Source organism: Culex pipiens, chromosome 1 (assembly GCF_016801865.2).
Source record: "Culex pipiens pallens isolate TS chromosome 1, TS_CPP_V2, whole genome shotgun sequence".
In the NCBI taxonomy this organism is placed as follows: domain Eukaryota; kingdom Metazoa; phylum Arthropoda; class Insecta; order Diptera; family Culicidae; genus Culex; species Culex pipiens.
This window is the reverse complement of record NC_068937.1, coordinates 90,335,046-90,341,636: the sequence shown is the minus strand read 5'-3', so window position 1 is coordinate 90,341,636 and position 6,591 is coordinate 90,335,046.

Sequence of the window (6,591 nt, the reverse complement as noted above, 5' to 3'; positions counted from 1 at the left end):
CGTCAAAGGCGGTGTCTGTATAATCTTGACAAAAAGTCTGCAGGTAGTCTGTTTTTTTACTCATCACTTATTTTTATTAGGACCTTCAGGTGCTGCGATCACGTTAGGGGAAATCCATAAACCATTTGGATACTTTAGGGGGTAGGAATCACTTTATAAAAGAGAGGAAGGCACCAACCACCTAAAGGAAGATCAAGTAACTTTTTATCAAAACACCTTGCGTCTCCATAACAGTTTCAATATGATGGAAACACATGGCAGTTTGATGATAAAATATTATGGCCATTAAGGACACCCCTTAACTAGAGATCCTAAATAGGCAGACTGGTCTAAGCTGGCTAAATCGATCTGGCAACGTATGTTTTGAGCTTGGCAACACTGATAAGTTCTGCTGGGCCGTAAAGGATACTCGTTTGGATACGTCAAACTCGTGTCTGTTTGGGTACGTCAAATTCACTTCGACCAGTCTCCCTATTAAGAATCTCTACCCTTAACTCCGTTCCATAGTCTAAATAAGATAAAATACATATCTTTGCCAATTTCGAATCAAATCAGTTGAGGCTTACGGGTGAACGTTGAAGTTAGTATGGGAAAAATCGCGAAAAATCCCTAAACAAGCTTCAATAGGATAAAATTGAACATAAGTTAATTTCACTGTTAATGTTTTGCCTTTCTTACAAAAGAAAGGTTTAAGGTTTGCTTTTGGAAAAACGCTTTTTTCAGAAATCTAAAAAAATTCGTGCACGGCGAGGATTCGTCCCAGGAAAAAATCCTATTACTAAATTGAAGGTTTAGATGCGCTCTTTCGATTGAATTTTCGCCCGAAACCCGGAACTCAAAGTCTGATTTTTGAGAGCTCTTTTTCTGAAATACATGGCCGATGTCTGTATCCGCTCTTAAAAATTTGTGTCTTCCATCACTGGAAAACCGCTCGTAAAACCCACAATTTTTAAAAGCCAGATCTGTAGCCGTGGGGTCGGAGACGAACATTTTATTTTTCGATTCACAATTTTCGACCAGTAAATGTGGTCAAAGCCATTTTTAGAGGTATTTTTTGGACTATTTTACAGATAACACTATCAAATTTAAAGAATTCAGTTTCAAACAAAAAGCCATTCGAAAACATGCGCCATAAACTGTTTGGGCCCAAAATTTGAAGCTTTTCCAAAATGTATTTCCAGAGATATAGCGATTTTAGTGTTTTTCGTCTTATTTTTACCCTATTTATTCCTATTAAATTTTTGGATTTATACAAAATCATATACTGAACATCAAATTCAAAGTCCCAGCCCATTCTCGCTCGACAAGTCGTCAAGTCGAAGCTTCATCGCCAGCGCTTTTACGCTTGCGCGTTTTACGCTGCGCGTGAAAGTGTTCTTTCTGGCTTCTCATAACTGATCGACAAAGTGCAATAGCGATACATATTTTTTTTAAGTTAATCATAGAATAACATTATAGACTGAGTAACCGTTATTTTTTTTCTAATAATGTCAATCCAATATGTTTTTCTTAATTAAATTCAAATGTCTTGCGACAAAAAAAATGGCATTTGAGGTTTAGCCTTAAAAGATTCGAAGCTTTAGGTAAAATTCTCACTGGATGGTATGATTATGTTTTTGAAAAAATAATTGCACCAATATATTTCTCGGAGTTTCATCATTTTGTAAGAAAGGCTCTATTTCACCTCTGGTGATATTAAATCGGGTTTTTTATGTTTTTTTTAACAATCCGATAATTCTTTCAAATGGTCTTAAAAATCTGAAAAAGGTGCAAAAAAAGCATGTTTGGACTTGTTCAAAAATATTTTAATTTTTTGAATAATTTTTATAAAATTTTGATGTAGGTACAGCACCGAACAAACTATTTTTTTCAAGGTATTTGTTAAAAAAAATCGTCAAGACTTAGGTCAATTTTTAGAAACTAATAATTGCAAAACAACTGGACAGGTGTATAATGCATTTCAACATTCCACTTCTCAGCCCCTTAACAAAGTTGGAACGGTAACTTAAACTCGCTGGTTCTCGGGCATAACTTAACCAATCGGAGCATTTTTTTTTGTGAATTGTAAGGACGTCTAGATGATCATAGAACTTTGCAGAGCTCGATTTGATCAAATCTTTAGTGATAGTTGGCAAGCAAAAATACCTTCCACTTAACCGTGGAGCATTGGTAGCTCGAGGAGGACTGATATAGTTGAATCCAAGAATCGGACAAAGAATAAAATTGAATGCAAGTTAAATATCAGAACTCAAACAAGATTGCATGCAAGATTACAAGCCCAGTTGAAATTGAATCTGAAAATACCTCGCTAAAAAAAAGGCGACTGATAGAATTCATCCAATAACATTCCAACGCCCAAGGCTCTAAAAAAGTTGGAACGGTAACTTCAACTCAACGGTACTCGGGCATTACTCAATCAGTCGGGACGATTCTTCTTTCCAGTTATTTGTTAGGATGTCTAGATGATTCTAGAACTTTGCAGAACTTAGTTTGATCAAATCTGTATTTTTTGCGATCAAAAACATCGTTCCAACTATTTTTTTCAGGTGTAAAAAAATTCGCCTAAAATTCCGCGGAGGCGGTCTTTTTTAAAAAAGGTGGAACGATGTTTTCAGTCGCAGAAATTACAGATTTGATCAAATTAAGTTCTGCAAAGTTCTAGAATCATCTAGACATCCTAACAAATCACTGGAAACAAGAATCATCTTGATCGGTTGAGTTAGGCCCGAGAACCAGCGAGTTAAAGTTACCGTTCCACCTTTTTTGGGAGGCTTGGGCGTCCGTGTAAGTTGGACATGCGTTGGGCGTTCCAGTGATAAGAGATTAGAAGAATTGAAAGCTTTCCCATTAAAAATGAGAACACACGAAGAATTCGAACAACAATGCAACGGTCGTTACCACTCGCCTAGTGTGGCTCCTCAGACCATTCACCTTCCCAAAAACCGTCCAACTCCAAGCGAAACTTACTTGAGGATACCGTGGAGATTTTCCCTTAATACTCTGAAAAAAGTTGGGCATCAACACTTCCCGTCTTCCAAATCCCTTTCCTTGTCCCTGGTGCGCGGTGAAGATGGGAGCGGCCGGCAATGGACGGCTGCCATGGTGGTGAGAATCTAGTTCAGGTGGAATTGGTTCTATTCGCAATTATCGATTCCTAGGCAACTTGGGCTTAGACAATCATCACATCACATGGCGAAAATCCAGTCTGCAATCCGCTAAAATCATCGTCTCCAAATTTTGTTATTTTCCCGATATTGCGCGTGGCGCATCGAAAAATCCAATTTTTATTTTGAAAAAATCATATCTCGGAAATTTGCGGTTCAACATCGCCAATTTTTGGATATGTAATGTGACATTTTTCCGAGGAATCCGACAAAAATATGTTCAGACATAGGCTCTTTGGTCAAGACACGGTCAAAACGCCATTTTAAGTTTTCATACGACTTTTTAAAGTGTTTGGCTGGATTTGTCGGATCTCAAATTATTTTTCCTTAAAAGTCAAACTAATCACCTTTCATTTGCATCCAAGACAGCTAAAATCGGTAAAAAAAGGCACGGAGTAATGATTTAAAAAAAATGGTTTCGCGAAAATTTACGAAAATTTGTGAAATTTTTTAACGATTTTGTGAACTGAGTTTCCTCCGTGTGAGTGACTCTTCATTAGAAGGTTGAAGGATATTCGTAAAAAAATACTTTGAATATTTGAATTTTGTTGATCGGGTAACGAATGAATTTTGCCCAAACAGAGATAACATATGAAAGCAAAAAGTTAAATAAAGAATATTAGATAGTAACAAGGACTTTACTAGGAAATTCATAATTGATTTGAAAGATCATATCGGTTATTTTACTAAGTTTACTAAGAAGTGACTGAACAAGTAGTCCGAGTAGCGAACAGCATACTTCTCCATACACACTTTGGAGAAAAACTCCATACACATTTTGGAGAAAAATCATTCGTTCCTATCTAAATATTTTTGAAAAATTCAAAGTTCATGTGTTTCTGGGGATCCCCCCCCCCCTCGAGTTGAACCTGCGCTGAAATTTTGTTGGTCGGTGATATCTAAGATGATCGCTAAATAATTAATTTCATTAACTTATTCAAATTCTGCGGAATTAAATTCAACTATCGAAACAAAAAGCCTTAAAAACTACAGTGAGTCAAATATTTGTCCGTACCCCCCCTCCCCCCCCCCCTCATACGGAAAATGTTTGTGATATAAAAGTTCATAAAATACGACCAAAGTACCATGTTTTATACATCAATCGACGCGGCAGAATATCCTCTTTAAGACACTGTCATTGGATTTGCAAAAAACTTTTTCTAAAAAAATACAAAAATAGTTTACTGAAAATAGTAAAAAAAAAAGAGGTCAAATTATTGTCCGTACCCCTAATAAAAGTACAAAATCTGATCGATTTAAGTGAATTCAATTATGAAATGTTGTTTCTGTGTCAAATACTAGTACCTCTAGCCAGTTTGTGACAACTTTGAACTTCTGATAACTTTGTTAAGTTAGTTTATATTAAAAATTGGTTTGAATTTAGTTTTGTTATGTAAAACTTATCAAAACATTAGTTTATAAACAACTATTTTTATAAAATTTCTATTTTATGTTGTAAGAGTCTCTATTGAACAAGTTTTAACAATATTTGTTCGAAATATACATTGTTTTCATCTTTTTTATTGACATTTTTCGGAACAATACCGTTAAATAATCCGGATGGTCCCGGAACCGGTTTAACCCCTCGGAGGAAAATTTTGTGGTGATCAGATAGAGGACAAAAAACCCACCTCTTGCAATTTGAAGCATCCAATTTCGTCCACTACAGCCCGATTACGAGTCCCTAGACTGAAATTTGAAATTTTCACTTTCCGTGCTGAGAATTTCTGTACCGGCCTGGGTCAGAATGTTTTGCTTGGGGAATTTGAAAATTTCAAATTTCAGACTAGGGACTCGTAATCGGGCTGTAGTGGACGAAATTGGGTACTAAAGCCCTATGTCAATTTTTATGTACAACGGTAAAAAACACGATAAAAAACCATTTCTGATCACTTTTTTTCATTTTAATGCAAAATATTTTATTTGACAAGACAACATTTTTTCGATGGATCAACTATGGTCCCCTTGGAACGAGCTGTCAAGTAGGAGCTTTTCTGTCAAGAAGTACCGCGAGGTTAATTTTTCGAAATTGATTTAAAAATCCATTTTAAACTCTTTGTGGTCGTACAAAGGGTCATTTTACTCAGAAAAATAAGCTTTATCGCTGTAAACAATAATATCAGCAATCTAAGCTTCATTTTAGGACCCAATTGGATGCTTCAAATTGCAAGAGGTGTTTTTTTTTGTCCTCTATCTGACCACCACAAAATTTCCCTCCGAGGGGTTAAACCGGTTCCGGGACAATCCGGATTGTTTAACGGTATTGTTCCGAAAAATGTCAATAAAAAAGATGAAAACAATGTATATTTCGAACAAATATTGTTAAAACTTGTTCAATAGAGACTCTTACAACATAAAATAGCAATTTTATGAAAATAGTTGTTTATTAATTAATGTTTTGATAAGTTTTACATAAAAAACTAAATTTAAACCAATTTTTAATATAAACTAACTTAACAAAGTTATCAGAAGTTCAAAGTTGTCACAAACTGGCTAGAGGTACTAGTATTTGACACAGAAACAACATTTCATAAATGAATTCACTTAAATCGATCAGATTTTGTACTTTTATTAGGGGTACGGACAATTATTTGACCTCTTTTTTTGACTATTTTCAGTAAACTGTTTTTGTATTTTTTTAGAAAAAGTTTTTTGCAAATCCAATGACAGTGTCTTAAAGAGGACAATCTGCCGCGTCGATTGATGTATGAAATATGGTACTTTAGTCGTATTTTATGAACTTTTATATCACAAACATTTTCCGTACGGGGGGGTACGGACAAATATTTGATTCACTGTATAAGAGATAAAATACAAATAAAAATTGGATAGGCATATAATTAAAAAAAGGGCCAAAAACTGAGCCCTGAGGAACTCTAACTTTAATTACGGAAAATAAGCTAGGAATCAAGTTTAAACAATTCAATGCACAGTACAATTTATTTTTGTTTAAAGTGTAAATTAGATTAAAAGGTAACCAAAATAACCAAAAGATTACGTTGCCATTTGAATTGAGTTCAATTCTAGTACAGTCATTCCACATATTCGGATTACCCACAAATTCGGAACATTTTTAAGATAACTTGTCAATAGCATGCCAAAAGTAGCAGTCAACTTCGTTTTTATTGAACTTTCTTATAATAATTACATTTCATTTACATTCTAAGTGGTATGGCTAAATGCTCTTCATCTTTGTTGTATTTTTCGTTTTATTATTACTGTTCACATTCATTCATTTATTTCAAATTGTTTTACATTTTTGCATTTAATCGAATACATTTGGGTAAAAAAAAAGAAAAAATCACTTTAACAACTAATCCTAACTTAAAACTAAAATAAAAATTCTTTGAATTATTCAAAATCATTAGAACGAGTAAACTATGAACTGTATTTTAAGATGAATGCTCCAAGCGTTCTTACTTGTTCC